Below are 9757 nucleotides of genomic sequence, written 5' to 3'. Positions count from 1 at the left end.
CCAGGAATGATCGATACAAATACCAGTCCTGCCCCATGACACACAAAGACACATGTTAAAGTCATCATGACAGGTTTCTAACACAGTTGCATAAGAGATACTACTAAAGTGTTTCAGCTGTGACATCTATATGTCATTCAGTGTTGTATGACTTCTACTTCAATGATAATGAGACAAAATGTTCCAGTCCTAAATGATGGTTGGCTGAGAATGCATGCCAGTGTGCAAGTGTAACTTCTGTCATATAATGCAAAGGTTCTTGTTTGTTTGTTTTGTTTTGTTTTGTTTTCAGAGAAGACAGTGACAGTTGGTCTAGTCTTGCTTTGAGTGAGTTTATCCCTCTGGGGAAAGCAGATTTCTCTGTGTTTCCATTCATTTCAGTGGAATCACAGTAATCTTTTCAACTTTGGTGAACTTTGACCTGACAACCACATTAATTTCTCGGAAACTGCCACAGAGAGGTGCCAAAGTCAGAAATTCACATTAACTATTTGTGTGCTCTATCAAAAACCTGCCACAAATCAACACCTATATTGATTTTATCCCTGGTAATATCTTGATTATAATTTGTAGAAATAAAATATATGCAATATGCTCCAAAATGCAAGAAAGCCTTTTACCATTAACAATGTGTTGTTTTTCTGTTACAGTGTGCCAGCTTAGCAAAAGGTCCAATACCTTATTGTAAATCACTATCTTAGCAGTAATTGTGGATGCTGTAAGGTTTGAAATGACAAGGGCCTAATAATCTAAGCACTGTTAAAGCTCTATAACTTCATAACTTGGCAAAATGAAACCCTGACAAGAAGGTCTAAATTTGCAACTGCTGTCATTTGCAAATTAGATAATAAACAAGTCTATGCTGCCTAGAGCCTGCCGGTCATAGCGCATGAGGAACAGAAACCATCATTTGTTATCACTTCTGTTTATTATAAGCACCAGCAAATCCATGCAGCACTTCAATTACATGCTAGTGTACTATCCAGCCAAATATAGATAAGAATAAGTGATTCTGAATGGTCAGCGAATTCATGCTGGAAAAGAGTAAAAATTTCAATAAGGACAAGCCATCACATATGTTTTATTGAAGAATATTAAATGGTTTATGGTTCTAACAACTGTTTCAATTGAGGCATACTTGCAAAAATTTAAATGAGACGAAATGACAGATGATGACAAACTTTAGCATCACTCAGTTTCCTCTCTACACTGCTGCACTGGAGCCAAATAATCTACAAACAGAATCAAAATGTAAGCTTGATAAAACAAACCTGTTTGTTCAACCAGTTACCTACTTTTCAAACCTAGAGCAATGGTAATATACAATGAAAAGCATTGTACAAAACAGAAAATGCAAATATTGTGAAAAAAAATAGTGAGGATTTGAAGATCAATTGATTCAATAATCCCTGGATCCTGTGTCAATAAGGGCTGAAGCAATTTGTTCCAGGCTGTTTGGTGAGGCTTTGAAATCTAGGTTTTAATCAGATTTTTGGCATGTTAATGCTTTTCTCATGCATCTTCAGTAGGGTCATTATGTAAGAGTCAATACAATCAGTAAGCTCATTCAAGCTGGACATGTGACCAGCTCTTTGTGGTCCACACTCCTACGTTTCATTAATTCCTCTGAAATGAAATTCAGAGTTGCAATGTCCTTTTCCCTCCCTCCTAATCTAATAACTGTAATGATACAGATTTCTAAATTCAATCAGCTTTAATCTAGGGGATACAGATGCTCTCAATAGGGAGAGAAAAATGGTCCCAGCTGGTGAGTAGTGAAACACTAAAAAAATGTAGCTACATTAGAGGGATGAGGACTCATACAAGATGTATACTTTTACTAAAAAGACTATTTGTATCTTTTTAGTAAAGGTGTCCTGTACCTCCTCTGTCATGGAATGAGACTATGTGTCATGGCCTTATGTGAGGTTAAAGGAAAACAAATTGGACTGTTGATGTCCAACTGAACTGAAAAAACAAACAGTTGTTGCTTCACTATGAAAATAATAATAATAATAATAATGTTTATGCGACTATTGAAGCTTGAGAAAGATTTTCACTGTTGTACTAGAAAATGAAAATCCCTAAAGTCATATTATGTAGGTCTGGAGTACTTTTTTGTAACTGGTTTTGTATGTTCAAGCAGTGTTTCTCTCTGTTTTTTCTAGGTGTTTTCCCTTGCAGTCCTGACCATAACTATTTGGACAGTTACACATTTTGTTCTCCAGGCCCTGTGCCTCAGCACATTCAATTTGAAATACAATAATGGAAACTACATTAAAGTGCAGCTTGTGACCCAAAGCGTACCACCTCATCTGTCAAACATTCTGGTGGTTCTGTTATGGCTTGGGCATGTATGGCTGCCAGTGGGACTGGCATGCTGGCATTTATTGATGATTTCACTGCTGATGAAAATAACAGGATGAATGCAGACGGATACAGGACCATTCTGTGACTTAGATTCAGCCAAATGCATCAAAACTCACTGGACAACATTTCATCATTCAGCCGGACAACAACCCTAAACGTACAGCCAAAGCAACCACAGAGCTTTTCAGGGAGAAGAGGTGGAATATGCTTAACTAGCCAAGACCTGACCTCAATCCAGTTGAACTGCATTCCACTGGCTGAAGACCAGAGTAAAGGCAGAGATACTCCACAGCAAGCAAGAGCTGCAGGTGGCTGCAGTGAAGCCCTGAAAACATCCTGTTGTAATGGTCCAAATACTTATAGCTGGACTGAATACACCTCTTCTCAGAACTGTGTAGGCATGTACATACTAGGCTTGATTGACATCTCTGGCAATGGCTCTGTTCTAGTGTCCCAGTAAGCGGTGACAGTGAGCCAGCATGCCCACTATAAGACCCTGAAACTGAAGCAGCTAAATAGCATTCGGCCTTCACTCATTTTATTACATCACCCTCTAGCATAGCTCCACCCACCTACCACCCACCGACTAAAGATCTAATCAGTCAGGGTAATTGAAAACACCTGTGTGGGCGTGAAGGGCATTTAAGCCAATTTTCTACTATTTTTCTATTGTGTGATGTGGCCAGTGTCAAGGTGAGTAAAATGACTGTTTTTATCACTAAGGAGGATTTAAAGTTTAAACAGCAGGCCTGGTCCTTTGATTGAGAAGTAACATTACTCTGCCAGTGGCGGCAAGCAATGAGCACTAATATCAAACTACCTCTAACTTCTAACAAGATTATAGTCGATTTAAAAGCAATTATCTTTTCATTTCCACACAGACTTCTTTGTTTTACCCGGGGGAGTGGATACTGAAATAGCCTGAACAAAAACTGAACATCTTCAGAGATAAATTTATGACAGGGATATTGTTTTTGATTGCATCACATTTTACCAGTGTACTTATCGAAGTACATCTTAAACTTATGCTGTACCTGGCACTTCAGACACACAGGAATATAAATTAATTTAGGGACTCAAGACAGACAAATACCCTAACTTTGTTGGCATGGGCCAGTTGTGCTGAGTATGTAATGAATTCCATCTGTAAGTCCTTCTTGTCTTTGTCAGTTGTACTGTGTGAGTGTCTTTATTCCCAGCCTCTCTGCAAAACCAGGAGCGCAAGCACATGTTTCTGGCCTATCAGGCTGCTAATCAGCCTAGTAACATGCAGCTGTGCCTGCTGCCTGGCTGAGCCACCTTGGCTCTCCATCTACAGCCAGTTGTGAAACCACACCCCTCTGCTACAACCTCACTTCAAAGAGAGCAAACCAGAATAAATTGAATTAATTTGTAATCTTTATTCAACTGTGGGTTTAAGGGAAAAAAAGGAAAATAGATGTAATCATTACATTGCATTTGAAGATGTTAATTCCAAAGTCAGATACACACATCTTTTTTAACATCTTTTTATTCTTTTTATTACAGGGAATAATATGCACTATGTACTATGGTGGTGTAAGAAGAAACAAAGTAATGACCTTGTGAGGTTCAGAATTGCCACAGGTAAATACACACTATCTTACATTAGTCTGGGAAATGATAAATTAGCTTGAGAGAATATTGCTTACCATGTTCTTCTGTTCTACTCCCCAGTCCAAGAAAAAAATATCAGTAATATCAAGCTCTACTTACATCTGCTTTTGCCCAACACACTGCGCACTTTCTTTAAGATATGTGTTTATCTTGACAGCCAGATAAACACCTTCCCTTGCTTGTCAACATATACATAAACGTAAATAGACAAATTGAGATTATTATTGACATGGAACTGACAATTGTATTCAGTGAATTTGATGTAATTTAATTCTGATTTTACATTTGATATTGAACCTTGACTCTGAAGCAGTGTAACGCACTGATACAGGAAGGCATGTGATCTGTACAAATATTTCACAGTGGCTTTTCAGTTAATTGGTTCCAGGTTTGCTCCATTAATGACACTTGATTAAGGCAATGTTGGAGTTGATGCTGGAGTCATCTTGCATCAGATGGCTGATATTTCATACAATGCCAAAAAGTCACTTGTAATAGGTAGCCACTTACTGCTTACATCCATCCTATACTGTAGTGTGATGTCATAAAATCATGCTTATATGATGTACATGTGTAAAACTCGGAGAAGAGAAACTTTTCCATTCAAGATTAATTTGAAAATAGCTCATTCTGTGCTGTGAAGGTCAAACATCCAAGTGAAGTAACAATAAGCAGGAGTGGGGGGGTTAAAGTTTATTCTAATGCGCAGGAGCAAGTCGTGCTGCTCTACATTGTGTTTCAGAACTTTATTTATCTTCTCTAGTGGTCACAAAGAGTTCTTGAAGATATGATTGATCACTAGCATCAGTCAAGACTGAGAATGAACTGCATCAGAAATAACGACGGATGGTTAGAAACAGTGGACAGGAAAGAGTTGTAACCCAATATTATGGCTGTGGAAGAGAGTGCCCACCTCTTTAATGAAGAGCTGACAAAAAAGTCACACATACACACACAATAAACCTTTTTTTAATCAAGCTTTTGACTTTTAGAGTGAAGCCAAAATGCTTGTGTGTTACCACAGTTACCAAATGCAAATCTTAGACACAATATCCCTTCCCTTACAGCTTCTATGATCAGCAAAAATTCATTTACATTTGTTTGTTTTAATTCATGCAAATGTCACATATACATTTACACACACTCCTGTGGTTGTTTCTGCAGCAGACATCAAGTGAATAAGGCCTTAAACTGTAAAGAACCACTTTATACATGGTCAAAAGCATGCATCTACTCTCATAAGAGTCCATTATGGGCCTGTTATGGTATACCTGTGAAAAATTTCAAAAATGCATCCCTCCCTTACCTCCCTTAATAATAATCTGCTTCAGTATTTGGGGAAATATATTAGATTTCTCACCCGGAGTTAGATGAGAAGATCAATATCAATTTCATCTCTGTACATTCAGCAGACCATCTGGACCAGGATGTGTTTAGCCTAGCTGGAAGAGGAGCCAAATGTTTAGCAAACCACAAAAGTTCACAAAAGTCATAGTTGATTTGGTAAATTATGTGCAGGATTCTAAAGTCATTGGAGTATGGACTATGAAAAATAGTTTGCTCACTTTTAGGTGTCAAACTGGTCCAGAGAGTCACAGAAAATTAGTGTATGGTAGTATATAGTAGTTGTAGTAATAAGTATATAGCATTACTAGCAGTATGTCACAACAAAATCATATTGTGCTGCAGAATGTAGGAAAAATGAACAGGTGGATGGTTAGATGAAGGTTAGTGGCCAAATCTTGAAAATGTTTTTTTTTTTTTTTTCCCCCAGCAACATCTGTCCCATTGGGAAATTTTTTATGTTTGAGAAATGTGTGACATTTAGAAAACATCTGAAATGTCTGGATGCTGTGGGCCACGGTTTCTGAGGTCATGTTAAATTAAAGAAGAGAAGCATCAGCAGCAGAAAAAGCTACCTTAACTTATTTTTGTTGACCAGTAACATACGAAAATTGGTTGATTTTAATGTTATATGATTTTTTTAAACTTCTCACTTGGATTACTTTGGAAAGTGAGAGATTACTAATGTATAAACAAAAAGCTGGCTTATCTTATCATAGTATGAACCCAGAAGGCTCAGACCTCTATTAATCTTGAATACACTATCTCTCTGTTCTCCTCAATCTGTCATCATAGTGACACAAGAAGTGCTGTAACCTCAAAACTTTAAGAAAATAGTTTTGGTTTTGAAACTTTGGTTCCTGCAGCATCTATCCCTTGAGACAAAGCCCGATTTATTATGACTTCTTAATTTTCTCTTCGAAAGTTAATAAAAAGGGATGTGTGGATAATCCAGCGTACTTACTTTGTATACTGTGAGCCTGCAGACCTCCTGGAGGGTGAACAAATCCCAAATTTGGTTTCCATTCAATTACCAAAAATAAGCCTAGCGGCATCCACACGCATTCACATCAATTTGTAAACACAACACCATCAGTTTACAGAGACAATTTACCACTAAAGTACAGTATTAAAATCAGTACATGTACATATTTGTATATTATAGCTTGATTCAAATACCTGTTCCCCACCACCACTAGGCCGCATTAATATTCATACATAGCCTGCCTACATTCAGCACTAAAATATCCTGACTGTTAGCATGCAAGAAAACTCTGCCAAAAGGGGAGAGGAAAATATTCTTAAATGGAAAATAAAATTTGATATTTTCAGCTCAAATGTCCCTGACAACAACACATTATTCTCATTGTGCATGCTTTTTTAGAAATGTGTGAGGTTACTGATCACATGAAACACACAAGAAAGCTTTTCATCCACAAACTGAAAGACTGATTGCACCAAAATTGCACCAGACGTGAGTCTGCAGATTCTGGTGCAGGGCCTGACTTGTGTAGATGAAACATGCATCATGCGTGTTTAGTTGTCTGTACTAGTGTATAGATAAAGCTTAGATACATTTACAATGTGTACATGAAATTAGCATCAAGTGGCTTAATATACAAAAACAACATTATTAATTTTATCTCACCTAATTTGTTACCCTATACAGTATGCTACAACTGTATAATTCATTGTTAACTGTTTATCTTAAAAATGAAAAGCATTATTATTATTATTTCACTTGTACAGTGTCTTTATAGAAGCCAGTGACAAATGTTGGTGTTGGTCTGCACTGTGTGGTTTACTTACATCTGTCAGGTTCTGATAATTAGAATAAAATGCAGAAAGCAATAGCCAGACTTACCACTCTTTAGAGTCATGGGTAAGAGGAGGGGTGAGGACTTACAGTACATAGCCCACAGTATAGTCAAACAACTGCACTATACTCTTTTGTGTTAGTCTATGTGAAGAACAAACAGTATTAGAGTTTACAAGGTATTGTAGTATAAGTTTCAGAAAGCTAGAATTCCTTCACCTAGCTATAAGAAAAAAAACACTGCTGCAGTGACTTAAAGTTAACATCAACATACATAAAAACTTTAGCAAGTTATATAATATTTGTTCTTTGTGTTAATTTGTTAATTTGAAAATACATCTACATTCTCAATAAGTGACCTTTCCTTTGCTGTCCAAACAGAGCTAATGATAGCACTGTATGATGACCTTTTCTTCAGTCTTTTCACCATTTTACATTGGTAGTAATGCACTGGATAGTACTGTATTGGATTAATACAGTTGTTTAAATTGTGAAAACAAGTAAGGAAGAAAATACAGAAATACAGAAATGCACAAATAATTTGAAACATGAAATTTAAAAAATGCTCATCATCTGACAAATCCAAGACTAGACTATACCTGACTATACAATATGTGCTATAGGGTTATTTCCTTTATCATTCATACAGTATTAAATACAGTATGAACCTCCTTAGAGATGCTGGAGAAGGTAATAAATATACAATGTACCATAAATGTCATAAAAATAAAGTACTACTCCAGAAAAGGGCATTAAACACCCCTTGAACATTTAATCATTCGGCTGGATCTCATAATAACCACTAAACTGAGAACTCTTGGTTGGCTGTTTTCATTTTCTTTCTTTTGCTATGTGCTGCAATAATTCAACAGAATCGATTTTGAAGATTTATATATAATACACACATATAGGAACAGAAGCGGCTGTAGTTTGCTTTAAAGACTCTACACGGTGCTCCAAGTGTACCAAAGCATCTCTGATTGCCTCCCTGCGTTTAGTGTCTTTTAGTGCCATCAATTAATCAGTCACAGCAGTTTTACAAGCCTTATCTCCAAAGTTGCCTAATATGCCATAAATGTCCGAGGATGGATGCTCATGGAGGCAAGAGGCGCTGTCCAAGGTACTGCATTCAGCCCCTCCCCGGCAGACATCACGGAGAGACACGTGATGTGCTCTGTCTGTGGCTCCTGACAGTCGCTGGATAAGCTCAACAGGGAAACCAGATTGCACCTTCTCCTCCACATAGATAACTGGATTTTCGCCCCGCGCTCCCTGCCGTCTCCATCCAGCGGTTTCATTTTCTCTTTGGTTATATTTTGTGATTCTTAATCGGGAAACAAACTTGGAGGACGAAATATTAAAGGTAATTTTTATACCACTAAGCCAGTAAGGTTTTTAGAGGAGTTAGAGTGAAAGTGGACCCGTCTCTCTCTCTCTCTTTCTCTCCCTCTCACGCTGATTCACTTGAAAGCAGATCTTGATGTGAAGGTTTCGCCAGAGAGGATTTGAGATAAACAGGCTCTGAAACACCGAAAATACGGACGGTCGTGATTTTACAGGAGCTCAGCCCGGTCCTGCTCTGCATGAAATCGCCTTTTTTTGTTGTTTCTCTCTTGTGCCAACTATTTAGGGTCCCGTAGAAGTAAAGGTGCGCACGCAAAGGTAATAATAATAATGCCTTGTCTTTTTTAGCAGAGGATTTTATAGTTGTGAGCTGATAACGCCGCAGATATGGGCATAAAATAACATCCTCATTATAGTGCGCCCTTTACAGCTGTCGTCCAGGGTAAGATGTTATGGTATGGGGCATGTTATTGATGAGGTGATGGCGAAAATAGGAACGCTGTCCCGTTTTGGCAAATCACATGAAACACTAAATTCCGGCGAGGATTATCTCATATCTTAGTAAGAGCATCATGATCATTTAAATGTCTCACTGGTATTCATCACATTTGCTGTTTCTGGAGATGTTTCAGTCTGTATAAAGTGCAGTGCCTAAGTAAAGCGGATCTACAGCCCGGGCAGCGGTTACATTTTTCTTCTTTGAAATGCAAACTAATTGCGGAGATTTTGAATCAGGTCACTGTCTTTTTAAAAAAAATGTAAATACTTAGAGACACGCTTGGTGATTTGGAGAAAAACTAGAATCCGTTTCACATCCCGGGTGAAAAAATAGTGACGAGGCAAATATTAGACCATATGAGGAGCACATTTTGGGGTCTGACTGAGACCCAGTGGCAGCCCGACTGGTTCGTCTTACACAAACCAACCACTGTGAATCAAATGACGCACTTTTTCCTCCTGTTAGGTCTTCAATAGAGGGCAGGCCAGTGAATAGGATCCTGTATATCGGAATGCTGATCATAATGGCCATTCACGGTTGCAGAAGTTGTAACAAGCGTAAGCAAAAGTAACATCCCCCCCCCAAATAAGAGTTGTAAATCAGCCATTTCCTTTTATACTTTGGTGCGACTGAAATTGTCTGCATGAAGTGTTTTAGATGCGCGACCATCTGAATACTATTAATGATGCAGGCTGTAAAGATCAAACACCCTAATTTACTGATAGTTTTTTCTTATGTTGCATGGATTT

At 37.8% G+C, this 9757-nt stretch overlaps 1 protein-coding gene across 1 annotated transcript in view; it reads left to right on the top strand.

Moving 5' to 3' along the window:
- The first annotated feature begins 8359 nt into the window (after window positions 1–8359).
- The window catches only part of LOC108894527 (neurexin-1a), a 233873-nt gene continuing 232475 nt past the window's right edge, over window positions 8360–9757 (top strand). The window contains 1 exon segment of the mRNA XM_051076550.1: window positions 8360–8528. The gene's annotated coding sequence lies outside the window, so the exon portion shown is untranslated.

The sequence above is a fragment of the Lates calcarifer genome, linkage group LG16_LG22 (assembly GCF_001640805.2).
Source record: "Lates calcarifer isolate ASB-BC8 linkage group LG16_LG22, TLL_Latcal_v3, whole genome shotgun sequence".
Classification (NCBI taxonomy): Eukaryota; Metazoa; Chordata; class Actinopteri; family Centropomidae; genus Lates; species Lates calcarifer.
Note: the sequence above shows the minus strand (reverse complement) of the source record. Positions and strands in the feature narration are given on the sequence as shown.